Genomic DNA, 11,101 nt, shown 5'->3' on the forward strand with positions numbered 1-11,101 from the left:
TTGAAGATGAAGGAATAGTTGAAAATTTTGGGGGAATTGAAGAAAGTTGTCAAGGAGTGGAAGTTATCAAGGAGGAGTTAGATTTTGTACTAGAGGAAGTAGAGAAAACCAAAATTATCAAAGAAGAGGAAGTGGTTGAAGACTTAGTAAATGTGGAACCTCCATGGGAAACTCAAGTCATAGAGCCTCCTTCCAAGACATTTGAATTTGATGTTGAGGAGGGTGTACAACCTGATAAACAGATTTTTTGACGATTTAGAATTTCTCTAATGAGATCTCGTTGCAAGTATAGTTTCTAAACCAAACAATAGTCCTTTCATACAAAAGATTGTTTGTCACTAAAACAAACCCCTAAATTTATAAACTGAAGTATTGGAACCTCGGGTCGTCTCTCAAAGGAATTGCAGGGTAGTGTTTTTGTTATTGGCCATGGATAAGTATATTTTGGGGTTTTGATTAAGGAACAAGAAAAGTAAATGACAATGGAAATGTAAATGATAAAGCGGTCTTGGCAAGGTTTGGTGGTTAAGGATCTCTATCTTTATCACTAACCACAACATGAGAATTGGCAAGGATCAATCCCACTAAGTCATCCTCTAACTAGTAGTAGAGGAAAGTCAAGTGAGCTATATCAATCCAAGTCCATAAGTCCTAACTCTCCACCAATTAAATTAGTGAGACCTAGAGTTAATGGCTTCCAATCATCAATTACTTGGACATTAGTAACTCAAGAGTTCCTAAGTTACCTTCCCAAGCCAAGAGCATAAAATTCTACTCTAAAATCCAACCAAGCATTTTATCAAACACTTGGAAGGCACAAAAAGAAAGCATAGTAAATTGACAACAAGAATAGAATCTAACAACAATTAATGCAAGGAATTAATAATAACAATCAAGGAAAACACAATTATCATGAATTACCTCAAATTGAATTGAAAGAAAATAGAAGAAGAAATAGTGCATCAACAACAAAGTATAGAAATTACAAGAACGAAATACAAAATTAGAGAGAGGAAGAGTGAAGAAACAAGAGATTGTAAAGGAAAAGTAAATCAAAGCATGAATTAAACCTAGATCTAAGATTATTGACATAAACCTAATCCTAATCCTAATCCTAATCCTAGAGAGAAGTGAGAGTTTCTCTCTCTAAAACTAACTAAAAACTAATCCTAATGTGTGTTATGTGTGTCATTCATGTGTTCCCCTCCATTCCTTGATCTATTTAGCCTTTTCCCGCCAAAACTAAGCTCCAATTGGGGCTAGAAACCCTCCAAAATTGACAGGCACGTGTTTGACTAAAGGAGTCACGTGCGGCCTTCGGCGCATACAGGCACAGCACGCGTACGCGTCCCTGGAGCATTTCGCAATCCGCGGATAGGCGCATAGTGCACGCGCACGTCCATGGGCTTTCTCCAAATCTTTGGCTTTTCATGATTTCTCCACTTTGTATGTGATAAACCCATATTTTATGATATAATTTGTGCTCAATTTAAGTGATTTATTCAATCCTTCACCCACTTATTCATGTAAACTGCATGGTTTTACTTTCCCTTCCTTATTTTATCATATAAGTGAAAAACATGTTTTCTATGCTTTAAAAATATTAATTTTAATTACCCTTTTATTACCATTCGATGCCGTGATTTGTGTGTGGTGCACGAAATTGTGATCTCCAGGTTCGAACAAATCCTGGTAATGACTCCAAAGCTTAGTGCTCTGATCTTAATTCATAATTGTCACAACTTCGATACAACTAACCAGCAAGTGCACTGGGTTGTCCAAGTAATACCTTACGTGAGTAAGGGTCGAATCCCACGGAGATTGTTGGTATGAAGCAAGTTATGGTCACCTTGTAAATCTCAGTCAGGCAGATATAAAGTGATAATGGTGTTTTCAAATATTATATAATAAAGTAGGGATAGAGATACTTATGTAAATCATTGGTAGGAATTTCAGATAAGCGAATGGAGATGCTTTTCGTCCCTCTGAACCTCTGCTTTCCTGCTATCTTCATCCAATCAGTCTCACTCCTTTCCATGGCTGGCTTTATGTGATACATCACCACTGTCAATGGCTACTTTCGGTCATCTCTCGGGAAAATGATCCAATGCCCTGTCACGGCACGGCTAATCGTCTGGAGGCATCACCCTTGCCAATGGCTTCATCTTATCCTCTCAGTGAATAATATGCTCACGCACACTGTCACGGCACGGCTATTCATTTGTCGATTCTCGATCATGCTGGAATAGGATTTACTATCCTTTTGCGTCTGTCACTGACGCCCTGCAATCGCGAGTTCGGAGCTCGTCACAGTCATTCAATCATTGAATCCTACTCGGAATACCACAGACAAGGTTTAGACCTTCCAGATTCTCTTGAATGCCGCCATCATTCTAGCTTACGCCACGAAGATTCTGGTTAGGAGATCTAAGAGATATTCATTCTAGCTTATTTCATGTAGAACAGAAGTGTTTGTCAGGCACGCGTTCATAAAGGAGAAGGATGATGAGCGTCACACATAATCATCACCTTCATCACGTTCTTGGGTGCGAATGGATATCTTAGAAGAGAAATAAGAAGAATTGAATAGAAAACAGTAGTATCTGCATTAATCTTTGAGGAACAGCAGAGCTCCACACCTTAATCTATGGAGTGTAGAAACTCTACCGTTGAAAATACATAAGTGAAGGTCCAGGCATGGCCGAGATGGCCATCCCCCTATTGTGATCTAAGATAGCATACAACTGATCAAAGATCAAAAGCTGATCAAAAAATGCCTAATACAATAGTAAAAGGTCCTATTTATAATAAACTAGCTACTAGGGTTTACATGAGTAAGTAATTGATGCATAAATCCACTTCCGGGGCCCACTTGGTGTGTGTTTGGGCTGAGCCTGAGTGTTGCACGTGCAGAGGCTATTTGTGGAGTTGAACGCCAGTATTTGTGCCAGTTTGGGCGTTCAACTCTGGTTTTGGATCCTTTTCTGGCGCTGGACGCCAGATTTGGGTAGAAGGCTGGCGTTGGACACCAGTTTACGTCATCTATTCTTGGCCAAAGTATGGACTATTATATATTTCTGGAAAGCCCTGGATGTCTACTTTCCAACGCAATTGGAAGCGCGCCATTTCGAGTTCTGTAGCTCCAGAAAATCTACTTTGAGTGAAGGGAGGTCAGAATCCAACAGCATCAGCAGTCCTTCTTCAACCTCTGAATCTGATTTTTGCTCAAGTCCCTCAATTTCAGCCAGAAAATACCTGAAATCACAGAAAAACACACAAACTCATAGTAAAGTCCAGAAATGTGAATTTAACATAAAAACTAATGAAAACATCCCTAAAAGTAACTAGATTCTACTAAAAACATACTAAAAATAATGCCAAAAAGCGTATAAATTATCTGCTCATCACAACACCAAACTTAAATTGTTGCTTGTCCCCAAGCAACTGAAAATCAAATAGGATAAAAAGAAGAGAATATACTATAAATTCCAAACTATCAATGAAACAGAGCTTCAATCATATGAGCGGGACTTATAGCTTTTTGCCTCTTGAATAGTTTTGGCATCTCACTTTATCCATTGAGGTTCAGAATGATTGGCATCTATAGGAACTTCAGATTTCGAATAGTGTTATTGATTCTCCTAGTTCAGTATGATGATTCTTGAACACAGCTTCTTTATGAGTCTTGGCCGTGGCCCTAAGCACTTTGTTTTCCAGTATTACCACCGGATACATAAATGCCACAGACACATAATTGGGTGAACCTTTTCAGATTGTGACTCAGCTTTGCTAGAGTCCCCAATTAGAGGTGTCCAGGGTTCTTGAGCACACTCTTTTTTTTTTTTGCTTTGGACCTTGACTTTAACCGCTCAGTCTCAAGTTTTCACTTGACACCTACACGCCACAAGCACATGGTTAGGGACAGCTTGGTTTAGCCGCTTAGACCAGGATTTTATTCCTTTAGGCCCTCCTATCTACTGATGCTCAAAGCCTTGGGATCCTTTTTATTTGCCCTTGCCTTTTGGTTTTAAGGGTTATTGGCTTTTTCTGCTTGCTTTTTCTTTCTATTTTTTTTCTACATTTTTTTTTCGCCTATTTTTTTTTTCTGCAAGCTTTGTTCTTTGCTGCTTTTTCTTGCTTCAAGAATCATTTTTATGATTTTTCAGATTATCAAATAACATGTCTCCTAGTCATCATTCTTTCAAGAGCCAACATATTTAACATTCTTAAACAACAACTTCAAAAGACATATGCACTGTTCAAGCATACATTCAGAAAACAAGAAACATTGTCACCACATCAATATAATTAAGCTAAGTTCAAGGATAAATTCGAAACTCATGTACTTCTTGTTCTTTTGAATTAAAACATTTTTCTTTTAAGAGAGGTGATGGATTCATAGGACATTCATATCTTTAAGACAAAGTAACTAACTACTAATGATCATGTAATGAAGACACAAACATAGATAAGCACATAACATAGAAAACGAAAACAGATGAAATAAGAACAAGGAATGAATCCACCTTAGTGATGGTGGCGTTTGCTTCTTGAGGAACCAATGATGTCCTTAAGCTCTTCTATGTCTCTTCCTTGTCTTTGTTGCTCCTCCCTCATTGCTTTTTGATCTTCTCTTATTTCATGAAGCATGATGGAGTGCTCTTGATGTTCCACCCTTAGTTGTCCCATATTGGAACTCAATTCTCCTAGGGAAGTGTTGATTTGCTCCCAATAGTTTTGTGGAGGAAAGTGCATTTGAGGCATTTCCGGAATCTCATGGTGATGAGCTTCATACGCCTCTTGATCTCCATGAATGGGCTCTCTTGCTTGCTCCATCTTTTTCTTAGTGATGGGCTTCTCTTCCTTAATAGGAATGTCTCCTTCTATGAAAGCTCCAGCTGAGTAACATAGATGGCAAATGAGGTGAGGGAAGGCTAACCTTGCCATAGTGGAGGACTTGTCAGCCACCTTGTAGAGTTCTTGAGGTATAATCTCATGAACTTCCACCTCTTCTCCCATCATGATGATATGGATCATGATGGCCCGGTCTATAGTAACTTCAGACCGGTTGCTAGTGGGAATAATTGAGCATTGAATGAACTCCAACCATCCTCTAGCTATAGGCTTGAGGTCCAATCTTCTTAGTTGAACCGGCTTGCCTTTGGAGTCAACCTTCCATTGAGCTCCTTCTACACATATGTCCATAAGGACTTGGTCCAACCTTTGATCAAAGTTGACTCTCCTTGTGTAGGGGCGTGCGTTCTCTTCCATGTTTGGCAAGTTGAACGCCAACCTCACATTTTCCGGACTAAAATCTAAGTATTTCCCCCGAACCATTGTAACATAGTTCTTTGGATCCGGGTTCTTACTTTGATCATGGTTCTTGGTGATCCATGCATTGGCATAGAAGTCTTGAACCATTAGGATGCCGACTTGTTGGATGGAATTTGTTAGAACTTCCCAACCTCTTCTTTGAATTTCATGTCGGATCTCCGGATACTCATTTCTTTTGAGTTTAAAAGGGACCTCAGGAATCACCTTCTTCTTGGCCACAACATCATAGAAGTGGTCTTGATGGGCTTTGGAGATGAACCTTTCCATCTCCCATGACTCGGATGTGGAAGCTTTTATCTTCCCTTTCCCTCTTCTAGAGGATTCTCCGGTCTTGGGTGCCATCAATGGTAATGGAAAAACAAAAAAGCTATGCTTTTACCACACCAAACTTAGAATATTGCTCGCCCTCGAGCAATAAACAAAAGAATAGAAGAAGAAGAAGAAGAAATATGGAGAGGGAGAGGGAGATGTGGTTTCGGCCAAGAGGAGTGTAGAGGGGTTTGTTGTGTGAATTTGATGAAGAATGGAGGTCTTTATATAGGGAAGGGAGGGGGGGTTAAGGTTCGGCCATATGGGTGGGTTTGGGTGGGAAATTGGTTTTGAATTTTGAAGGTAGGTGGAGTTTATGAGGTAGGTTTATGGGGAAAAGTGGATGGATGTGAGTGGTGAAGAGGTGATGGGGAAGAGAGTTTGAGGTGATTGGTGAAGGGTTTTTGGGGAAGAGTGTTTATGGGGTTGTGTGAAAGAGAGTGGTGAGAAGAAGTGAGTGGAGGTAGGTGGGGATCTTGTGGGGTCCACAGATCCTGAGTGGATCCTGTGGGGTTCACAGATCCTGAGTAGATCCTGTGGGGTCCACAGATCCTGAGGTGTTCAAGGATTTACATCCCTGCACCTATTAGGCATGTAAAAATGCCTTTGTACTCAACTCTGGGCGTTCAGCGCTAGGTTGGTGGCCATTTTGGGCGTTCAGCGCCCATTTGTGTGCCATTTCTGGCGTTGAACGCCAGAACCATGCCTGTTCTGGCGTTCAGCGCCCAGAAGCTGCCCATTTTGGGCGTTCAGCGCCAGAACCATGCTCTGTTCTAGCGCTGAACGCCAGACAGATGCTCCTCCAGGGTGTGATTTTTCTTCTACTGTTTTTGATTCTGTTTTCAATTTTTATATTTATTTTGTGACTCCACATGATCATGAACCTAAGAAAACATGAAAAAAAACAATAAAAATAAGAATTAGATAAACATTGGGTTGCCTCCCAACAAGCGCTTCTTTAATGTCAATAGCTTGACAGTGGGCTCTCATGGAGCCTCACAGATGTGCAGAGCTTTGTTGAGACTCTCCAACACCAAACTTAGAGTTTGGATATGGGAGTTCAACACCAAACTTAGAGTTTGGTTGTGGCCTCCCAACACCAAACTTAGAGTTTGACTGTGGGGGCTCTGGTTGACTCTGCTTGGAGAGAAGCTTTTTCTACTTCCTCTCCATGGTTGCAGAGGGAGATCCTTGAGTTTTAAACACAAGGGAGTCCTCATTCCATTGAAGGAATATTTCACCTCTGTCAACATCAATCACAGCTCTTGCTGTGGCCAGGAAAGGTCTTTCTAGGATGATGGATTCATCCTCTTCCTTTCTAGTATCCAGGACTATGAAATCAGCAGGGATGTAAAGCCCTCAACCTTTACTAACACGTCCTCTACTTGTCCATAAGCCTGTTTTCTTGAGCTGTCTGCCATCTCTAATGAGATTTTAGCAGCTTGCACCCCATAGATTCCCAGTTTCTCTATTACAGAGAGGGGCATGAGGTTTATTCCTGAACCAAGGTCACACAGAGCTTTAAAGATCATAGTGCCTATGGTACAGGGTATTATGAACTTTCCAGGATCCTGTCTCTTCTGAGGTAATGTCAGTTGATCCAGATCACTCAGTTCATTGATGAACAAGGGAGGTTCAACTTCCCAAGTATCAATGCCAAACAATTTGGCATTCAGCTTCATGATTGCACCAAGAAACTTGGCAGTTTGCTCTTCAGTAACATCCTCATTCTCTTCAGAAGAGGAATACTCATCAGAGCTCATGAAGGGCATAAGGAGGTTCAATGGGATCTCTATGGTCTCTAGATGAGCCTCAGAGTCCTTTGGTTCCTCAGAGGGAAGCTCCTTATTGATCACTGGACGTCCCAGGAGGTCTTCCTCCTTGGGATTCACGTCCTCTCCTTCCCTTACAGGTTCGGCCATGGTGCTTATGTCAATGGCCTTGCACTCTCCTTTTGGGTTCTCTTCTGTATTGCTTGGGAGAGTACTAGGAGGGATTTCAGTGATCCTTTTACTCAGCTGGCCCACTTGTGCTTCCAGATTTCTAATAGAAGACCTTGTTTCATTCATGAAACTTACAGTGGCCTTAGATAGATCAGAGACTAGATTTGCTAAATTAGAAGCATTTTGTTCAGAGTTCTCTGTCTGTTGCTGAGTTGATGATGGAAAAGGCTTGCTATTGCTAAACCTGTTTCTTCCACCATTATTAAAGCCTTGTTGGGGCTTTTGATCCTTCCATGAGAAATTTGAATGATTTCTCCATGATGAGTTATAGGTGTTTCCATAAGGTTCACCTAAATAATTTACCTCTGCTATTGCAGGGTTCTCAGGATCATAAGCTTCTTCTTTATAAGAAGCCTCTTGAGTACTGTTGGATGCAGCTTGCATTCCATGCAGACTCTGAGAGATCATATTGACTTGCTGAGTCAATATTTTATTCTGAGCCAATATGGCATTCAGAGTATTAACTTCAAGAACTCCCTTCTTCATAGGCGTCCCATTATTCACAGGATTCCTTTCAGAAGTGTACATGAACTGGTTATTATCAACCATGTCAATGAGTTCTTGAGCCTCTGCAGGCGTTTTCTTTAGGTGAATGGATCCACCTGCAGAAGTGTCCAGTGACATCTTTGATAACTTAGATAAACCATCATAGAATATATCCAGGATGGTCCACTCTGAAAGCATGTCAGAAGGACACTTTTTGGTCAACTATTTGTATCTTTCCCAAGCTTCATAGAGAGATTCACCTTCTTTCTGTCTGAAGGTTTGAACATCAGCTCTAAGCTTGCTCAGCTTTTGAGGAGGAAAGTACTTGGCTAAGAAAGCCGTGACCAGCTTATCCCAAGAGTTCAGGCTGTCTTTGGGTTGAGAATCCAACCATAATCTAGCTCTGTCTCTTACAGCAAAAGGGAAAAGCATGAGCCTGTAGACTTCAGGATCTACTCCATTAGTCTTAACAGTATCACATATCTGCAAGAATTCAGTTAAGAACTGAAAAGGATCTTCAGATGGAAGTCCATGAAACTTGCAGTTCTGCTGCATCAGAGAAACTAATTGAGGTTTCAGCTCAAAGTTGTTTGCTCCAATGGCAGGAATGGAGATGCTTCTTCCATGTAAATTGGAATTAGGTGCAGTAAAGTCACCAAGCATCTTCCTTACATTATTATTATTTTCGGCTGCCATCTCCTTTTCCTGTTCGAAAATTTCTGAAAGGTTATCTCTGGATTGTTGTATTTTAGCTTCTCTTAATTTTCTCTTCAGAGTCCTTTCAGGTTCTGGATCTGCTTCCACAAGAATGTTCTTATCCTTGCTCCTGCTCATATGACAAAGAAGAAGACACAGAAAAATAACAATAATAATAGAGATCCTTTATACGACAGTATAGGGATCCCTGTGTAAGTAGAAGAAGAGGGGGAGACAAAGAATGTAATATAATGGAAGAAACACAACTGTGAGGATGACAGAGATGTGAGATGAGATGTTAGGATATGAATGAATAAATAGAATAAGATGGGGGAGGGATAATTTTCGAAAATTATTTTGAAAAAGAGTTAGTGATTTTCGAAAAATGGTTTTTGAAAATTGTTAGTATTTTTTCGAAAAAAATTTTAAAATTAAAAATAAAAATAAGAATAATTAGTTAATTAAAAAGAAATTTTTGAAAAAGAGGGAAGATATTTTCGAAAATTAGAGAGAGAGAGTTAGTTAGGTAGTTTTGAAAAAGTTAAGAAACAAATAAAAAGTTAGTTAGTTAGTTGAAACAAATTTTGAAAAGATAAGAAGTTAGGAAGTTAGAAAAGATATTTTGAAAAGATATTTTTGAAAAAGATAAGATAAGAAGATATTTTTGAAAAGATATGATTGAAATTAGTTTTGAAAAAGATTTTATTTTTAAAATCTCAATTAATGACTTGATTCATAAGAAATCACAAGATATGATTCTAGAACTTAAAGTTTGAATCTTTCTTAACAAGCAAGTAACAAACTTCAAATTTTTGAATCAAAACATTAATTGTTTATGTTATTTTCGAAAATTTAATACAAAAATAAGAAAAAGATTTTTGAAAAATATTTTTGGAATTTTCGAAAATAACTAAGAATTTTGAAAAAGATTTGATTTTTGAAAAAGATTTTGAAAAAGATAAGATTTTCAAATTGAAAATTTGATTTGACTCATGAGAAATAATTTGATTTTTAAAAATTTTTGAAAAAGTCAACTCAAATTTTCGAATTTGATGAGAGAAAAAGGGAAAGATATTTTTTTGATTTTTGAAATTTTTATGAAAAACATGAAAATTATGCAATGCATGAAATTTTTAGATCAAAACAATGAATGCATGCATGAATGATATGAGTGTCAAGATGAACACCAAGAATACTTTGAATGTCAAGATGAACATCAAGAACATATTTTTGAAAAATTTTTAATGCAAAGAAAACATGCAAGACACCAAACTTAGAATTCTTTAATGCTTACGCACTAAGAATTCAAGAATGCATATGATAAACATGAAAAGACACAAAACAAAAAATCATCAAGATCAAACAAGAAGACTTACCAAGAACAACTTGAAGATCATGAAGAACACTATGAATGCATGATATTTTCGAAAAAATGCAAGATGCATATGCAATTGACACCAAACTTATGATATGACTCAAGACTCAAACAAGAAACAGAAAAATATTTTTGATTTTTATGATTTTCTAATTTTTTTTTTTGGATTTTTTATTTTATATTTTTCGAAAATTATATGAAAAAGGAAAATAAGGATTCCAAAATTTTTAATATGAATTCCAGGAATCTTGCATTCTTAGTCTAAAGCTTCAGTCCAGGAATTAGACATGGCTCACTAGCCAGCCAAGCTTTCAATGAAAGCTCCAGTCCAAAACACTAGACATGGCCAATGGCCAGCCAAGCTTCAGCATTTAACACCAGAGTATATTACTCTTGATAACAAATTGCTGCTCATCATTTATCAAGTATGTAACTTACCTCTGATGGTTTGGAAGCCTCAGTCCAAAAGAATTTAGACATGGCTTTACAGCCAGCCAGGCTTCACATGCTTCATGAAACACTAGAATTCATTCTTAAAAATCTTGAATAAAATTTTTGAAAACATTTTTATTTTTTTTTCTTCGAAAACAGATGAGAGATTTTTGAAAATATTTTTGAAAGATTTTTGAAAACTTTTTGAAAAGAAAATTACCTAATCTGAGCAACAAGATGAGCCGTCAATTGTCCAAACTCAAACAATCCCCGGCAACGGCGCCAAAAACTTGATGTTGTTGCCGGGATTGGGATCTCAGACGATTCTTGGCGCCAAACAGGAACAATTAAGTCCCCGGCAACGGCGCCAAAAATTTGGTGCACGAAATTGTGATTTCCAGGTTCGAACAAATCCTGGTAATGGCTCCAAAGCATGGTGCTCTGATCTCAATTCATAATTGTCACA

General features: G+C 38.4%; 1 non-coding gene across 1 annotated transcript; it reads left to right on the forward strand.

Moving 5' to 3' along the window:
- The first annotated feature begins 8,324 nt into the window (after window positions 1-8,324).
- Window positions 8,325-8,432, forward strand: LOC148553756 (small nucleolar RNA R71). Its single transcript, XR_015893626.1, has one exon. It is a non-coding gene; the product is annotated as a small nucleolar RNA R71 (small nucleolar RNA).
- Window positions 8,433-11,101: the final 2,669 nt, after the last annotated feature.

The sequence above is a fragment of the Arachis ipaensis genome, chromosome B7 (assembly GCF_059453495.1).
Source record: "Arachis ipaensis isolate K30076 ecotype BB chromosome B7, ASM5945349v1, whole genome shotgun sequence".
Classification (NCBI taxonomy): domain Eukaryota; kingdom Viridiplantae; phylum Streptophyta; class Magnoliopsida; order Fabales; family Fabaceae; genus Arachis; species Arachis ipaensis.